The sequence below is a fragment of the Bos indicus x Bos taurus genome, chromosome 2, assembly GCF_003369695.1.
Source record: "Bos indicus x Bos taurus breed Angus x Brahman F1 hybrid chromosome 2, Bos_hybrid_MaternalHap_v2.0, whole genome shotgun sequence".
Lineage (NCBI taxonomy): Eukaryota > Metazoa > Chordata > Mammalia > Artiodactyla > Bovidae > Bos > Bos indicus x Bos taurus.
In genome coordinates, this window is record NC_040077.1 from 79,043,657 (window position 1) to 79,063,338 (window position 19,682).

Sequence of the window (19,682 nt, forward strand, 5' to 3'; positions counted from 1 at the left end):
AGTGATCACATCATTGTAGCTATTCAGCTCATTAAGACCATTTTTGTATAGTTCTTCTCTGTATTCTTGACACCTCCTCTTAATGTCTTCTGCTTCTGTTAGGTACTTGCTGTTTCTGTCCTTTATTGTGCCCATCTTTGCATGAAATATTCCCTTGGTATCTCCAATTTTCTTGAAGAGATCTTTAGTCTTTCCCATTCTGTTGTTTTCTTCTATTTATTTGCATTGTTCACTTAAGAAGGCTTTTTTATCTCTCCTTGCTATTCTCTGAAACTCTGCATTCAGTTGGGTATATTCTTAGTTACTTGCAAGACCTCCTCAGACAACCGTTTTGCCTTCTTAAATTTCTTTTTCTTCGGAATAGTTTTGATCACAGCCTCCTGTACATTGTTATGAATCTCCGTCCATAGTTACTCAGGGACTTTGTCTATCAAATCTAATCCCTGGAACCTACTCATCACCTCCACTGTATAATCATAAAGAATTTGATTTAGGTCATACCTGAAAGGCCTACTGGCCTTTCCTACTTTCTTCAGTTTAAGTCTGAATTTGGTAATAAGAAGCTCATGATCTGAGCCACAGTCAGCTCCTGGTCTTGTTTTTGCTAACTGTATAGAGCTTCTCCATCTTTGACTGCAAAGAATATAATCAATCTGATTTCAGTATTGACCATCTTGTGATGTCCATGTGTAAAGTCATCTCTGTGTTGTTGGAAGAGGGTGTTTTGCTATGACCAGTGCATTCTCTTGACCAAACTTTGTTAGCCTTCACCCTCCTTCATTCTGTACTCCAAGGCCAAATTTGCCTGTTACACCAGGTATCTCTTAACTTCCTACTTTTGCATTCCAGTCCCCTATGATGAAAAGGACATCTTCTTTGAGTGTTAGTTCTAGGTTTTGTAGTTCTTTATAGAACCATTCAACTTCAGCATCTTCAGCATTAGTGGTTGGGGCATAGACTTAGATTACTGTGATGTTGAATGGTTTGCCTTGGAAATGAATTGAGATCATTCTGTCATTTTTGAGATTGCACCCAAGTACTGCATTCTGAACTCTTTTGTTTACTATGAGAGGCTACTCCATTTCTTCTAAGGGATTCTTGCCCACAGTAGTAGTAGACATTATGGTCAGCTGAATTAAATTTGCCCATCCTTGTCCATTGTAGTTCACTGATACCTAAAATATCTATGTCCACTCTTGCTATCTTCTGTTTGAACATGTCCAATTTGCTTTGATTCATTCAACTTTAGCTTCTTCAGCATTAGTGGTTCCCATGCAATATTATTCTTTACAGTATTGGACTTTACTTTCACCACCAGACACAGCTGAGCAAGGTTTCTGCTTTAGCCCAGGCTCTTCAGTCTTTCTGGAGCTGTTTCTTCACTATTCCCCAGTAGCATATTGGACACCTACCAACCTGGGGGGCTCATCTTCCAGTGTCATATCTTTTTAGCTTTTCATACTGTTCATGGGGTTCTCAAGGCAGGAAAACTGAAGTGGTTTGTATTCCCTTTTTCAGTGGACCACATTTTGTCAGGCCCTGACTAGCAGGGACATGCCCTTCAGATGATGCATGTAGCGGGACAACATGCCCAGTGCCCTGGTTTTTCCACTGCTGGTCCTCATTGAGCATGTAAACCTTCACTGGCTGCTGGGTGTCGGTCAATGTGCCTCTGTAAGGGCTGGGGCAAAGACCGTGCTGGAGTCACCCAGCAGAGAGCCCAGGGAATGCTGGAGCGGAGGTTGGAGGATGCCCATGAGCAGAGGGCTCCCTGGCCTCACTGTTGGCACTGCCACCCTTGGGCCATTCTGCCACCTGTATGGCATGCCGCTGGCCAAACTCTGGGCCCCACCTTTCCTCTACTCTGGCTCCTCGGCATTATTGTCCAGGCCTAGTGAGCCTGGCCACCCTGATAATAGATAATAGAGTAAACTTCAAGACATTGCCAGACATACAGTGGGACATTTCAGGAGCATATAACGATCTTAATGTGTATCTATCTTATAACATAGCTCCAAAATACATGAAGAAAATTCAACAGATTACACAGAAGTAGACAAATTCACAACTAGAGTTGGATATCTGAACATTCTTCTCTCTGTGATTTACAGAATTAGACAATTTTAAAAATCAGCACAATATAAATGAACAGAGCAACACAATTCACCAAATTGATCAAATTGGTATCTACAGAACACTAGCCCAGGAAGTTCAGAATGCATATCCTTTTTAAGTGCAATTAAGTGTACATGTTTTATATACTAGCATATGATCTATTTTGGATCATGTGTTACTATGTAAAACATGTTCCAAAGGGTTGAAATTTTGCAGTATATTCTTACACGCTTCCCTGATGGCTCAGACAGTAAAGAATCTGCCTGCCATGCAGGAGTGCTGGTTTGATCCCTGGGTGGACAAGATCCCCTGAAGAAGGAAATGGCAACCCACTCCAATATTCTTTCCTGGGGAATTCCATGGACAGAGGAGCCAATGTGGAATGTATTTTACATACTAGCACATGATCTATTCAGCAAAATAGGTCAATGCTAGTATATAAAATATGTCCACTTAATGTGCACTTAAAAAGGATACACATTCTGAACTTCCTAGAGACCATGTTTTGTAGATGGTGTTGCAAAGAGTCAGACATGGTTGAGCAACTAACATTTTCACTTACACTCTCTGGAACTAAATAATAAATAGATAAATAAAAACTTATCTAAAAAATTAGCTGCCAAATTAAATAATAGATTTGAAATTAAATAATAGATTTCAATATAACCTATGGCTCCAAGAAAAACTCAAAAGGAAATTATGAAATACTTTTACTTAAATGACAATGAAAATACAACATTTCAAAATGTGTAAAAAAGCAGCTAAAGCAGTGCTTAGAAGGAAATTTACCATTGTAATTCTATATATTAGAAAACAAGGAAGTTTTAAATCAGCTACTATCTCAGACGGTAGTAAAGAAATGCAGTTTAAGTCCATAGCAAACACAAACATAAAGGAATAATAAAGATGAAAGAGTAAAATAAAAAACCAACAGAATAGGAAACAGCCTAGCAATGAAGAAAATCAGCAAAGCAAAAAGATTTTCTTTGAAAATATTAATAAAATGAATGTTCAAGGAAACAAATATAAACTATCAGTATCAGCATTGAAATGAAATCAGTTATGTTCTACAGATATTAAAAGAATACAAAAAGAATACTATGAACAACTTTAAATCAACAAATTCAGTAACTTAGTAATGGAAAAGATCCTTTCAAAATACAACTTTCTAGAACTGTCACAAGAATAAATAGAAAAACCTGGAAGTAATTTTTAAATAGAAACCATCTTTTAAAATCTTCACACTTGAAAAACAAAGAAGCCAAACCAAAAGTGAGCAAGCAAGATTCCTGACCCAAATAGCTTTATTAGTGAATTCTAACAAGCATTTCAGAAGGAAGTAATACAAAATTTACGCAAACTCTGTCAAAGAAACAAGAAGGAACATCCCAATTCATTTTATAAAACTATTAATAACAAAATCCTAATACAAAAATCTGACAATAATATTACAAAAAAGAAAAGTATAAATCAATACCCATCATAGAGATGTAAGGATCCTTAATAAGATATTAGCAAATCAAATCCAGAAGTATATTTTAAAAAATAATATATTGTGATTAAATGGAATATATCATAGGAATTCAAGGCTGGCTCAGCATTCAACTATCAATGTAATTCAACACATTAATAGAATAAAGGAGAAAAACCACATGATATTCTCAATATATTCAGTGAAAGGATTTGGTATATCTTAACAGTCCTTCATGATAAACAGTCTCAGCAAACAAGGAATAAAAGAAAATTTTCTAAGTCTGAAAAGGAGTATCCATGAAAAAAGATGCAAATTTTTGGAAATGCAAAAGACCTAGATTAGCCCAAGCAATCTAGAAGAACAAAATTGGCAAGCTTGCGGTATTTGATTTCAAGACAATGTAAAACTACAACAAGGAGGACAATATGCTATCAAGGATATAACGTAGATCAAAAGGACAGAACATAAGAGTTCAAGAAATGTACACACACAAATAACTGGAAAAACTGTGGCTTTTATTTCATATCATACACAAAACTTTATTCAAGATGAATCACAGACTAAAAACAAAGCAAAAAATAATCTAGGAGAAAAAATATATTTTCCCAACCTTAGAATTTATAAGACAGATCACAGAAGCATTAACCATAAAAGAAAAAAAAATGATAAATTTCATCAGAATTTAAATCTTCTAGTCATTGAAACACTATTACAGAAAAAGAAAAGATAAGCCACAGACTGAGAGATAATAATTGGGTTACACGTATCAGACAAAAGTTTATCTCTAAACTGTATTTTTAAACTTATAAAAGTCAATAAGAAAAAAATCAGACAATTATTTTATCCCTATGAACTTCCCTCTGAGGACTGCTTTTGCTGCATCCCATAGATTTCATATGGTTGTATTTCCATCTTCATCTATATCAAGGTGTTTTTTAATTTCCTCTTTGATTTCATCATTGACCCACTGGTTTTTTGGTAGCACACTTTTCCATCTCCATATAATTGATTTTTCTAGTTTCTCTCAGACAGGCAGCTATTTTAAAGGAGAAAAAGAACATACATAAATAGCCAATAAGTGCATGAATAAGTGATCAACATCACCCTCAGGGAAATGCAATGATGCCTTCACACACCTGACAAAAGGGCTAAAATTTAAAAGACCAACAAATCCAAGTGCTAATGAGGATGTGGAATAACTGAAACTCTTTACTTTGTGGTAGGAGGATAAATAGCACCAAACACTTTGGTAAGTTTCTTCCGAATGTAAACACATAACTACCTACACCAAAAAATTTAACCAAGAGAAATTAGGTTGTGGATTCACAAGACAACTTTCACAAGAATCTTTATAGCAGCTTTATTGATAATAGCCCAGAACTGAAAAGAAAAATTTCAGCAGAATGGATAAATAAATTGGATACATTTAAAGAAGGGAATTCCCAGGAAAAAAAATTCTAAACGTATGAACCACTATTACGTGAATGAATCAAGTCTGAAAAACATCAGTTAAGCAAAAGAAATCAGACACATCTCTAAACAGTATGATCAAGAGCAGACAGAGCTAATCTACTCTAGTGATAACAATCAAAACCTTTGCTGATTAAGATTAAAAGTAACTTTCAGTAATGATGAAAATTGTCTATATCCCGATTTGCTGGTTGTTAACAGGAGGACACATCTGTCAAAACTGTTGAACTGTGCACTGAAGACGTGAAATCTGCCTTAATTTAAAGAATAATAGCAAAAAGCAAAAAAAAAAAAAAAAAAAAATTGAAAAGAGAAAATGACAGAACACCAGAAACAGGGTCTACAGAAAAGTAGACCACCTCCTATAACATTTGAGTCAGCCAGTGATGGCCCTTAGGCCATATCCTGCCTAACACCTGTGCTTGTATGGACACAGGACTAAGTATGATTTTTACATTTTTAAAGGGTTGGCGGGGGCGAATCAAACAAAAGATAATATCTTGTAGTACACAAAAATTATATGCAGTTTAAATATCAGTTTCCACAAATAAAGTTTTATTGGTACACAGTCACACTTGTTCATTTAGAGCTGCTTTCACAAGACAATGCAGAGTTGAGTGGTTGCAACAGAGACCACATGGCCCACAAAGCCTATATTTACCATCTGAACCTTTATAGCAAAAAAAAAAAAAAAAAAAAAAATTCCTGCTAGGCAGAAGTGAGCACTTCCCCCTAAGGACTGTGGTCTTGAAATTAAAATGAGACATATCAATGTAGTTATACTCTTTTCCTTATCTGTAATGTGGCAATTATCAGGTCCCCAATTAGGTCACAATTTGGTTGAATTAAATGAGACCATACGTAGAGTGTCCAGCACAAAATGAGTACTTATTCAACAAGAAAACCATAGCTGCTTCCTAGGACTACCTCTTCTTGGGGCTAAAAGTCATGGGTGATGTGAAGTGCAGAGACTGCAGTGGGATTCTGGGAAGAAGGGGCTGCTTCCTAAACCACAGCTCTCAAACCTCTTCTCTATAAAAATGGACATTTTGTTTCACATCCCTCCAGAGCAATTTTCTGTAACCCCTAGGGTAACTGGTCAGCTTTTCTCCTATACCAACCCCAACTCAAACCTGTTTTGAACAAATCTCCTAATTCATGATGTGAGGCAAAGATGTGATCAAGTATCTGGGAGCTCCAGAGCCAAAGCATCAGGACCACCAAGCAGGAGCATTTTGAAGGAACTCCCTCCTCCCCACTCCCCTGACCCCACTGCAGATATTCTTTTACCAATGCAGTTTCATGAAACAAACATGAGAAAGAGCTTAGGGGGATTGTTATGTAACTGTAACTTCCCATGAATGAGGATTGCTATTGCCTTTTTAAGACATTTGAGAAATTTTAATCCAGTGGCCAAAATATTCATTATTTTCTCAAATTTAATTAATCTACTAACCTACTCATGGTTCATTGGATTCAATCCAGTATCTGTGATCTTTCTGAGTTCATTACACTCATGGGATTCAACTTCATCTCTTCTAAGACATAAAAATCTCATCAAAATGGAAATAAAATGCAATTTTGAACTTTCTAATGAAGACGCCCCTCTTGGCTCTCCAGCACTCTAAAATTAATGGCCCACCCTTTTTGCTCAGAACGCCTCAGCTCTGTGTCAATGGGAGGGAAAAGGAAGATGCCTTTGTGGTAAACAGCCATGCTGCTTAGGTTGCTTCAGCAAAAGCGTCACTCTGGAGGGACCCTAGGAGAGAGGTGCAGTCCACAAAGCCACTGCTTCCACAAACTGACTAATAAAAGGAAAGGAAGCCACTGTCCCAATTAAGGAAAAGTGTAAAACCAATTTTGCATTGGCATCCGGCATGCTCCCAGGGCTGCCCCACATCCGCCTCTGCACCTTCTCTGGACACACTGAGTATCTACCCACACAAACCTTGGAAACCTACCACAAATCTGGAAAGGAGGCATTATAAGTCTCTCCATTTTCAAATGATAAAATTGAGGACTGAAAGAAGCATGTAACAACTAAGTGCACTCACACAGCTGGCAAAAAACAGAGCAGGGCTGGCTATAGCCTAACACGATGTGATGGTTGGAGCATGGTTTGATGCAGAGCAGCTAATATGGTAAGCATTGCTCTGGCCAGGCCTAGTGCTCAGGGCTGGCCAGACACGATCTCATGCAGTCTTCACAACTCCTTGAATGCTGGGGACGCATCAGTCCCAGATTACAGATGGGTAAATAAGATAGACAAGTGACATAGTTTCCCAAGGACACAGAAACAGACCTATCCAGAGCTGCAAGAACTATGGGCTCCCAACCCTTGCAGGCCATACTGTCCCCTGCTTATTAAACCCACAACTGCCCTGTGCAGATGCCCTCAGAACTAAAGTGAAATAGGGACTCTTCTTCTTAGAATATTCAATAAATATTGGTATTTTTCAAGTTGACATTTTTTTTTAAATCTGAGTGCCTCAGAGCATATCCAAATTTCCAGGCAAGCAACGGGGATGGACAGCATATCTGAGGCTAGTAGAATATTCAGCCTTTCCAACCTGTGTTTCCCAGCCTGATCTCTGGCTCGTGGACCCTGCCCCAGTTCCCAGATGATGAGAGAGGAAATAAATCCCTCTCATTGGTCACAGAGACTCATATACCCAGTATCAGGCAGCATCAGACCATTCACAGAATTTTCACTCTGCTTCTTCTGAAAGGACTGTACTACCAACCACTCCGAATTAGGTGAGGTTACATCACTTCTTCCAAATAAAAAAAGTGAGATAAAATAGTGAAAAAGCAAGTAGGCAAAGTGGTTATCTGAGGAGGCTTTACAAGTAGCTGAAGAAAGAAGTGAAAAGCAAGGGAGAAAGGGAAAGGTAGAGTTCCAAAGAATAGTAAGGAGAGACAAGAAGGCCTTCTTCAATGAACAATGCATAAAAATGGAGGGAAACAACAGATGGGGAAAGACTAGAAATCTCTTCAGGAAAATTGGAAATATCGAGGGAACATTTCACCCAAAGATGGGTACAACAAAGTACAGAAAAGGTAGAGACCTAGTAGAAGAAGAAGAGAAAAAGAAGAGATGGAAAGAATACACGGAAGGACTGTACAAAAAAGATCTTAATGAACCAGATAACCACAATGGGGTGTTAGTCACCCAGAGCCAGATGTTCTGGAGGGTGAAGTCAAGTGGACCTTAAGAAGCACTGCTGTCAATAAAGCCAGTGGATGCAATAGAATTCCAGCAGAGCTATTCAAACCCCTAAAATATGATGCTATCAAAGTGTTGCACTCAATATGTCAGCAAATCTGAAAGGCCCAGCAGTGACCACAGGACTGGAAAAGGTCAATCCTCTTCTGGGTTCCCAAGAAGGGTGGTACTAAAGAATGCTCAAACCACTGGACAATTGCGTTTATCTCCCATGCTAGTAAGGTCATGTTTAAAATCTTGCATGTTAGGCTTCAGTATTATGTGAACCAAGGAACTCCAGACATCCAAGCTGGGTTTAGAAAAGGAAGAGGAACCAAAGATCAAATCACTAACATTCTCTGGATCATAGAGAAAGGTAGGGAATTCCAGAAAAACTTCTACCTCTGTTTTATCGACTATGCTGAAGCTTTTGACTATATGGATCATAACAAACCATGGAAAGTCCTTAAAGAGATGGTAATACCAGACCATTTTACCTGTCCCCTAGAAACCTGCATGCAGGTCAAGAAACAACAGTTAGAACCCTGTATGGAACAACTGATTGGTTCAGGATTGAGAAAGGAGTACGACAGAGCTGTCTGTTGTCACCCTGGTTATTTATTTAACCTGTATGCTGAGTACATCTTGAGAAATGCCAGGCTGGATGAATTGCAAGCTGGAATCAAGATAGATGGGAGAAACATCAACAACCTGAGATAATGCAGTTGATACCACTCTAATGGCAGAAAGCGAAGAGGAACGAAAGAACCTCTTTATGAGGGTGTAGGAGGAGAGTGAAAAAGCTGACTTAAAACTAAATATTAAAAAATCTAAGATCATGACATCTGGCTCCATTACTCCATGGCAAATAGAAGGGAAAAAAGTGAAAGTAATGATGGATTTCCTCTTCTTGTGCTCTAAAATCACTGAGGATGGTGACTGCAGCCATGAAATCAGAAGACGATTGCTTCTTGGCAGGAAAGCTATGACAAACCTAGACAGTGTGTTTAAAAGCAGAGACATCACTCTGCCAACAAAGGTCCATATAGTCAAGGCTATGGTCTTCCCAGTGGTCACATACGGTTGTGAGAGCTGGACCATAAAGAAGGTAGAGCGCCAAAGAACTGTGGTGCCTTTGAAGAGTTCAAAGAGTGCCTTTGAACTGTGGTGCTGGAGAAGACTCCTGAAAGTTCCTTGGATGGTAAGGAGATCAAAACAATCAATCTTAGGTGAAATCAAGCCTGAATATTCACTAGAAGGACTGAGGCTGAAGCTGAAGCTCCAGTATTTTGGTCACCTGATGCGAACAGCCAACTCATTGGAAAAGTTCCTGCTGCTGGGAAAGATTGAGGGCAGAAGGAGAAGAGGACATCAGAGGATGAGATAGCTGGATGGCATCACTGATGCAATGGACATGAACTTGGGCAAACTTCAAGAGATGATGAGGGACAGGGAGGCCTGGTGTGCTGTAGTCCATGGGGTTGCAAAGAGTCGGGCAAGACTGGGTGACTGAACAACAACAGCATCACTTGTTCCAAATAATAAAACGTGAGATAAAATCATGGATGTCACTTCTGGGTATAAGTGTTAAGAAGAAGTAAGCAATTTACCACATTTCTTTCCATCTGTCTCAGTTACAAAATAATTCATGCCAGGAGGGAGACTCCATTAGCTTGGGATCCTGGGTGTATATGAAGAGGGAGACCCTGCCAACTTTCATGAAAGGAGAACTGAATTCCTGTTGTGTGAGGGAAGTCACTGAGACATGGGAACTTGTCTGTTAATGCAGCATGACCTAGCCACACACATACAACACACACTCCTACAAATCCCACATACACTCCTATAACCACACAGACACATTCCTAAGCCCCACAATACTCCTATAACCACACACACACACACACACACACACACACACACACACTTCTACAACCCAACACACACCCCTGTAATCAATAGACACACACTCCTACGACCCCACAGAAACACATTTTTACAATCCCACACACTCTGCCTTCTTTATGGACCAGCTCTCACAACCATATGTGACCACTGGGAAGACCATAGCCTTGACTATATAACCCCATAGACACACATTCTTGTAGCCCACAGACACACACTCCTACAACCCCCCCCCCCCACACTCCTATATCATATAGAAACACAATCCAACAACCCCACACACACTCCTGTAACCCCACACACAACTCCTACAACCCCATAAATGTTCCTATAATCACACAGACACACACTCCTACAAACTCACACACACTCCTGTAACCCCACAGACACACACTCCTACAACCCCACAAATGCTCCTATAAGCACAAACACTCCTACAACCTCACTTGAGGATCTGTTTCTCTACTCACAACATTTCTAACATCATATGTCTATTCTAGGTTTTCCACATCAGTTAACTCTCCCGTTCTCAGGAGTCACAAACTCGGCACCCTACAACTTAATTCATCTCTGTCACTAACTCCCTGCAGTTAACACAGACCCTGCAGGTTAGGTTTCCTCCACTTCAGACCCCTCCCACTGCAGATGCCAATCACAAGCAGTGGGTCCCCAGATCACCCACACTTCTGACTTGGCTACACAGTGTGGTTTCCTATGTCCCTCTCCTCAGGTTTGATAACTTGCTATAACAGCTCACAGAACTCAAGGCAACATTTTCCTTACTGTTACCTGGTTATTATATAAGAAGTACCCAGAGTGAGGACCAGAAGGGTCCCAAGCACAGGTGCATCTGGCCCCGCGGAGTTTGGGCCACCCTCCAAGCATGTGGATTTCTTCACCAACTCAGAAGCATTACAAAGCACATTGTTTCAGGGTTTTGAGGAGGTTCCATTACACAGGTATGATTGATTAAGTCATTGAGCATTGGTGATCAATTCCAGCCCATGCCTTCTTTCCCCTCCCTGGAAGTTAAGGAGTGATACTGAAAATTCTAACCATCTGATCACATGGTTGTTTCCCCTGGCCATCAGCCCCCACCTTCCAGTGGTCATTGTATCAGCATAACCTCAGACTATGCCTGAAAGTAGATAAATATAGCATAGGATGACCCAGAGCTGCCTACAAAGCTGGCCTCTGGCCACCTGTGGTTGCAATTCTGCTCTGTGTACATGGACTTGTCCAGAACTGCCTCCCGTGTGCATGTCAGGACTGCCCAACAAGGCCTCAGAGACAGAAGTGTGGCTTTTGCAGATATATGCCCCACCAGACAGTTACTCTGTAGTCTGGAGATGGCTGTGTGCACAAGGAGCCTCTTTTTCCAGTAGCAGAGTCCAGCACATCCCCTGGACCCTACAATTCATCTGATCCCCAAACATGTCATTTCTTTTGATAGCACAGGGATACAGACAAAATCTGCTCCCAATTAGTCGTTTCTTTTGCTAATTTGACATCTATTCCCCCTCTGATAGCCTTGTGCAGTTGCTTTTCCAATCACTTTAAATCTTGCCACCTCATTAAGAAGAGGCCCAATGTTCCCGGTGGGAACTTGATCTGGTTAGAGGAGCACATCAGGGCAAAAGATGCAGGGCTAGCATACCACTGTCATCACCCTCCCTGCCAGCTAAGAGGCCTGGGAGCCAGTCCCTGATCCCAGACTGGGCTAACACTTCAAAATAAAGGGGAGGGAAGGGCCTCCCAGCCCTCTCTTCATGTAGCAAGTGTGGTGGTGCTTTCAGCCCTGCTTATCACACACATTGGTTTTCCTGTTCTCTGGGGGGACTGACACTAGAGATTATAGTGACCTTACAGAATCCACAGAATCATGGTTTGTGGTCCCACAGACACTAGCTACAGGGGTGTGCAGTAACTGTGGCCAAGGAGAAGAGGGTGAGTGATTAAAAACATTAACCCCAGCACTTGTGTGGGTTTCTTCTGGGAGGATGGTTGAGACACCAGCATGAGTCTGGAAGGAGATGTCATGAGCTAAGTACCTCACAGGGGCATCAGTGTCACTGATTCATTAGCTCCTCTGCTGCTCACAGCACCTCCTTTATAGATGAGAAAATGAAAACTCAGAGAGGCAGGCTTCATGCCCAGGCCCTGGCAGGGGATATACAACCCACACACACTCTTTCTGTGATGGTTAATATGATGTGTTAACTTGGCTGGGCCATGCAGTGCCTGGATATGTAATCAATCATCATTCTGGGTATTTCCATCAGGGCATTTTTGTATGAGATTAACATTTAAATCAACGGACTGAGTAAAACAGATTGCCCTCCCTGATGTGGGTGGGCCTCATCTGATCAGTTGAAGACATAAATAAAATAAAAGTCTGACCTCCCTACAGTTAGGATAGAAGGCTTCCTGCCTGAAGATTTTCAACTGCATCATCCATCAGTTCTTCCTGGGTCTTCCAGCCTTTGGATCTGAACTGGGACATCAGTTCTACAGAGTTTGGACTCACCAGCCTCCATAATCACGTGAGCCAATTCCTTCCAGTAAAAAACAAACAAACAAACAAACAAAAAGGTATATGTGTATATAAGTTCTATTGGTTCTCAGTAGTCTCCAGATCTGCAGGCGGGGCCCCCTTAGGCCAGAAGGGTGTCTGTGCACTGCTCTCCAGTCCCGAGTACTTACATGTGTGCACCATCCCAGCTCTTTCTCATGGGAAAGGTCCACCTCCTGAGACTGACCCCAAAGCACCTTTCTTCCTGAGTAGCTTAGAGTCCAACTGAGTTTTATCTTCATGGTCCCTCCCATGTGCACAAGGATTGGGGGTCCCAGCATTACCCTACATGATAAGACTTTAATGGAGAGAGCCAGGTCTGTGCTAGACTGGGAGGGACTACATACGTGTGGTATATGTGTGGGGTTTGTGCATATGCATGCGATGGATATGTGCATGTGTGTGTGTGTGTGTTTGAATGTGTGGAGTATGCCTATATGTGTGTGTTTGTATGAATGTGTGTGTAGGTATGCATGTGTGCAGGTGTGTGCATATGCCTGTGGAAATGTGTACATGCATTTGTGAAACGTGTGTTGTGGGGTCTGTGTATGTGTGTGTTTGCTTTCTGGAGCTATATAGGATGGGCTCCCTTAGATGAGGAGATAGTTTCTTCGCATCACTGCTTCTTGGAAACCACAGAATCAAAACAAGGAAGGAAGGGGAATCTGCAGACATACCTTCACTATGAAGGAGGAGCTTTTCTTCTTGGAACCACCATTTCTTAGCTGTGTTGCTTTGGGCAAGTTACCTAGTCTCTCTGAGCCTCTCTTTTCTCATCTGTAAAATGTGATAAGCACACAGACCTCCCAGGGTGATTCTAAGGACTGATAATATACCAGATGTGAAGTACCTGGGCTGTGTCCAGGAGAGGACTCAGTTCCCAAGGGAACCAGCCCTGAACTCATGGCCCACCAGGAAAGGGGGAGTTAAAGAAACACCCAACCATCTTCCCACCCAGAGAGGGGAAACAAGAAATGTGACCTAGGGGAAACAAGAAATGTGACCTTAGGGAAACATTCCATGAGAAAGTGAGACGGCCCTGCCAGCCTCTGCTCGGTGCTGGGAGATTGTAAATGCAGTGTTATTATGTAAAGCACTTAAGTGATTTTCAGTGTAATTAAGATGGATGGCTCTAATAATTCTGCAGGGCTCAATTCCGGGCTGCATTACCAGGCACTTACAGGGAGTTTTTGTGTATTTTGCTTCAGTGAGCATGGGAGCCCATTAAAGGAATGCAAGGAAGGCGGAGTTCTTAAGCCCACTGTCCTGCACCAAAGTCAGTGGAGGAGCCTTAGTGCAAAACCCCAAAGGAAATCTGTCCCACGAAGTCATCCTCACCCCTTACCTGTGCAGAAGCTGTTTTTCATTCTCCCTCTCAGACTTAGCGCTTCAACACTGACATGACTTTTTATTGTATTGACTGTCATCATATCCCCCTGGGAAGAGAGGAGAGTACACAGAAGAAGAAACTGAGTTCTCAAGAGAAAAGTCTCATTCTCGGCTTAATGCTCCTGGATGAGTAGGATCTCTTAAAGGACATTGTGGGGCCACGCACAGAGCCAAGCTCAGGATGGGTGGGGCTCAGATGGCCTCACCTCACAGAAGCTCACTGTGGCCCTAACAGGTCTCTCACCTTCTCTGAGCTCGGCCTTCTGCACATATGGGATTAGGAGGGTCACAACTCCTGGCACAAGCTCACTCATGCAGCGTACCCCATGTATGGGGCACACACACAGACCTCCTCCCTCCTCCTGTCTCAGCTGCCCTCAGCCTGAGCCAGGGCACCGGACAGTGACTAATGTCATCAGTTTCTCCCAAACGTTTCCTCTTTGGGAAATTTCCTGAGGATAGGACAATTTTCTAGTCTGTAGCTTTGTGTGGGTTTAAACACTTCCTTCAATATTTGGATAATAAAGATTAACAAGATGGAAAAATAAAGCTGTTCACCAGAGCATGGATCTGGGAGTCAGAGAGAGCTGAGATTTCATCTGCTGTTCCATCGCTCTGCCTGCAGGAGTGATTCAGACCCAGCGCACATCGCTTTGGCTGGTACGGTGAGCACCTTTGCTGGTCTTTGGGCCTTGCCGTTTCTCCCCAAGAAGGTTTTTGGCAGGAGTGCTCTTTGCAGCCACTTTATAAAGTAACCACATCTTTGAGGTTGGGAGAGGCCATATGACTAGATGTGGCCATGATTCATGAATGCTTCCTGCTGGAGCCTTGTGTAAATACCCACACAAGAACCTCTACACATATACACATGCACACACACACATGCACACACACACACACACAGACACTCCTCTCTCTTTGGTGTTCAGGCCTGACATATCTAGGAGAGCAGCTCCTCACCTGCTTGATATCTGAGTGGCTTTGATGAGCAGTACCGGCCAGCACATATGGCTATGTAATATAAAGGACAATTAAGCCTTTGAGGTTCTTTTTTTTTTTAATTTTATTTTATTTTTAAACTTTACTATATTGTATTGGTTCTGCCATATATTGAAATGAATCCGCCACAGGCATACATGTGTTCCCCATCCTGAACCCTCCTCCCTCCTCCCTCTTCCCTCCCCATACCATCCCACTGGGTCGTCCCAGTGCACGAGTCCCAAGCATCCAGTATCGTGCATCGAATCTGGACTGGTGACTCATTTCATATATGATATTATACATATTTCAATGCCATTCTCCCAAATCATCCCACCCTCTCCCTCTCCCACAGAGTCCAAAAGACTGTTCTATACATCAGTGTCTCTTTTGCTGTCTCGTATACAGGGTTATCGTTACCATCTTTCTAAATTCCATATATATGTGTTAGTATACTGTATTGGTGTTTTTCTTTCTGGCTTACTTCACTCTATATAATAGGCTCCAGTTTCATCCACCTCATTAGAACTGATTCAAATGTTTTCTTTTTAATGGCTGAGTAATACTCCATTGTGTATATGTACCACTGCTTTCTTATCCATTCATCTGCTGATGGACATCCAGGTTGCTTCCATGTCCTGGCTATTATAAACAGTGCTGCGATGAACATTGGGGTACATGTGTCTCTTTCCCTTCTGGTTTCCTCAGTGTGTATGCCCAGCAGTGGGATTGCTGGATCATAAGGCAGTTCTATTTCCAGTTTTTTAAGGAATCTCCACACTGTTCTCCATAGTGGCTGTACTAGTTTGCATTCCCACCAACAGTGTAAGAGGGTTTGCTTTTCTCCACACCCTCTCCAGCATTTATTGCTTGTAGACTTTTGGATCACAGCCATTCTGACTGGCGTGAAATGGTACTTCATAGTGGTTTTGACTTGCATTTCTCTGATAATAAGTGATGTTGAGCATCTTTTCATGTGTTTGTTAGCCATCTGCATGTCTTCTTTGGAGAAATGTCTATTTAGTTCTTTGGCCCATTTTTTGATTGGGTCGTTTATTTTTCTGGAATTGAGCTGTAGGAGTTGCTTGTATATTTTTGAAATTAGTTGTTTGTCAGTTGCTTCATTTGCTATTATTTTCTCCCATTCTGAAGGCTGTCTTTTCACCTTGCTTATAATTTCCTTTGTTGTGCAGAAACTTTTAAGTTTAATTAGGTCCCATTTGTTTATTTTTGCTTTTATTTCCAATATTCTGGGAGGTGGGTCATAGAGGATCCTGCTGTGAGGTATGTCAGAGAGTGTTTTGCCTATGTTCTCCTCTAGGAGTTTTATAGTTTCTGGTCTTATGTTTAGATCTTTAATCCATTTTGAGTTTATTTTTGTGTATGGTGTTAGAAAGTGGTCTAGTTTCATTCTTTTACAAGTGGTTGACCAGTTTTCCCAGCACCACTTGTTAAAGAGATTGTCTTTAATCCACTGTATATTCTTGCCTCCTTTGTCAAAGATAAGGTGTCCATAGGTGCGTGGATTAATCTCTGGGCTTTCTATTTTGTTCCATTGATCTATATTTCTGTCTTTGTGCCAGTACCATACTGTCTTGATGACTGTGGCTTTGTAGTAGAGCCTGAAGTCAGGCAGGTTGATTCCTCCAGTTCCATTCTTCTTTCTCAAGATAGCTTTGGCTATTTGAGGTTTTTTGTATTTCCATACAAATTGTGAAATTATTTGTTCTAGCTCTGTGAAGAATACTGTTGGTAGCTTGATAGGGATTGCATTGAATCTATAAATTGCTTTGGGTAGTATACTCATTTTCACTATATTGATTCTTCCAATCCATGAACATGGTATATTTCTCCATCTATTAGTGTCCTCTTTGATTTCTTTCACCAGTGTTTTATAGTTTTCTATGTATAGGTCTTTAGTTTCTTTAGGTAGATATATTTCCAAGTATTTTATTCTTTCTGTTGCAATGGTGAATGGAATTGTTTCCTTAATTTCTCTTTCTGTTTTCTCATTATTAGTGTATAGGAATGCAAGGGATTTCTGTGTGTTGATTTTATATCCTGCAACTTTACTATAGTCATTGATTAGTTCTAGTAATTTTCTGGTGGAGTCTTTAGGGTTTTCTATGTAGAGGATCATGTCATCTGCAAACAGTGAGAGTTTTACTTCTTCTTTTCCAATTTGGATTCCTTTTATTTCTTTTTCTGCTCTGATTGCTGTGGCCAAAACTTCCAAAACTATGTTGAATAGTAATGGTGAAAGTGGGCACCCTTGTCTTGTTCCTGACTTTAGAGGAAATGCTTTCAAGTTTTCACCATTGAGGATAATGTTTGCTGTGGGTTTGTCATATATAGCTTTTATTATGTTGAGATATGTTCCTTCTATTCCTGCTTTCTGGAGAGTTTTTTTTATCATAAATGGATGTTGAATTTTGTCAAAGGCTTTCTCTGCATCTATTGAGATAATCATATGGTTTTTATTTTTCAATTTGTTAATGTGGTGTATTACATTGATTGATTTGTGGATATTGAAGAATCCTTGCATCCCTGGGATAAAGCCCACTTGGTCATGGTGTATGATCTTTTTAATGTGTTGCTGGATTCTGATTGCTAGAATTTTGTTAAGGATTTTTGCATCTATGTTCATCAGTGATATTGGCCTGTAGTTTTCTTTTTTTGTGGGATCTTTGTCAGGTTTTGGTATTAGGGTGATGGTGGCCTCATAGGATGAGTTTGGAAGTTTACCTTCCTCTGCAATTTTCTGGAAGAGTTTGAGTAGGATAGGTGTTAGCTCTTCTCTAAATTTTTGGTAGAATTCAGCTGTGAAGCCGTCTGGACCTGGGCTTTTGTTTGCTGGAAGATTTTTGATTACAGTTTCAATTTCTGTGCTTGTGATTGGTCTGTTAAGATTTTCTATTTCTTCCTCGTTCAGTTTTAGAAAGTTGTACTTTTCTAAGAATTTGTCCATTTTTTCCCACGTTTTCCATTTTATTGGCATATAATTGCTGATAGTAGTCTCTTATGAGCCTTTGTATTTCTGTGTTGTCTGTTGTGATCTCTCCATTTTCATTTCTAATTTTATTGATTTGATTTTTCTCCCTTTGTTTCTTGATGAGTCTGGCTAATGGTTTGTCAATTTTATTTATCCTTTCAAAGAACCAGCTTTTGGCTTTGTTGATTTTTGCTATGGTCTCTTTTGTTTCTTTTACATTTATTTCTGCCCTAATTTTTAAGATTTCTTTCCTTCTACTAACCCTGGGGTTCTTCATTTCTTCCTTTTCTAGTTGCTTTAGGTGTAGAGTTAGGTTATTTATTTGACTTTTTTCTTGTTTCTTGAGGTATGCCTGTATTGCTATGAACTTTCCCCTTAGGACTGCTTTTACAGTGTCCCACAGGTTTTGGGTTGTTGTGTTTTCATTTTCATTCGTTTCTATGCAAATTTTGATTTCTTTTTTGATTTTTTTCTGTGATTTGTTGGTTATTCAGCAGCATGTTGTTCAGCCTCCATATGTTGAAATTTTTAATAGTTTTTCTCCGTAATTGAGATCTAATCTTACTGCATTGTGGTCAGAAAAGATGCTTGGAATGATTTCAATTTTTTTGAAATTACCAAGGCTAGATTTATGGCCCAGGATGTGATCTATCCTGGAGAAGGTTCCATGTGCGCTTGAGAAAAAGGTGAAATTCATTTATTTTGGTATGAAATGTCCTATAGATATCAATTAGTTCTAACTGGTCTATTGTATCATTTAAAGTTTGTGTTTTCTTGTTAATTTTCTGTTTAGTTGATCTATCCATAGGTGTGAGTGGGGTATTAAAGTCTCCCACTATTATTGTATTATTGTTAATTTCTCCTTTCATACTTGTTAGCATTTGCCTTACATATTGTGGTGCTTCCATGTTGGGTGCATATATATTTATAATTTTTATATCTTCTTCTTGGATTGATCCTTTGATCATTATGGAGTGACCGTCTTTGTCTCTTTTCACAGCCTTTGTTTTAAAGTCTATTATTTTTAGGCCACTGAGGGGTGAGTGTATGTGACCAGGGCCTGACCTTGCCTACCTGAACTCATACAATTACTGCACTGTATGGATTAAATGTGATCTTTTGCCTAAAGCACCTGGCTCACAATAGATGCTGAAATGATAACTGTGTCTCCTTGAAGCTTGAAATTAAAAGGACAAAGTCTCTCCTTCCATGGCAGGGAAGTCTATGTTCCCAGTAGAAAGGACATACACTCATGCTACTGAGATGCAAGTGAGGGGGAGAAGATTGTTCCCAGTAAAGCTTCTGTGGCTAGAAGGGTTGTGAGAATATGCCAGATGCAGATGCCAGCTGCAGGTGCCAAGAGGGGAGGATGAGAAGAAATGACAAAGAGCGAGTGTGGCATGTCACAGCACCCACCATGGAACTCCCAGAGCAGTGTGGTCTTGCTCACTGCTTTGCAGAACTTTGAATCAGAAAACAAACCCCAAAGCTCTGCAAAATCCCAGGATGCTGCTGCAGAGAGAAGGTGAAGAGTGAGGAGGAAGAGCTGACCCTAAGGTGTGGAATGAGCACAGGACCTGGT

The 19,682-nt window shown here is 40.6% G+C and overlaps 1 long non-coding RNA gene across 1 annotated transcript; it reads right to left on the minus strand.

Annotated features, from left to right (window-relative positions):
* Positions 1 to 3,464: 3,464 nt before the first annotated feature.
* LOC113880966 lies at positions 3,465 to 14,767 on the minus strand. The gene is made up of 3 exons (XR_003507895.1): positions 14,087 to 14,767; positions 12,570 to 12,724; positions 3,465 to 4,625 (listed from the first exon to the last, which is right to left on the minus strand). It is a non-coding gene; the product is annotated as an uncharacterized LOC113880966 (long non-coding RNA).
* Positions 14,768 to 19,682: the final 4,915 nt, after the last annotated feature.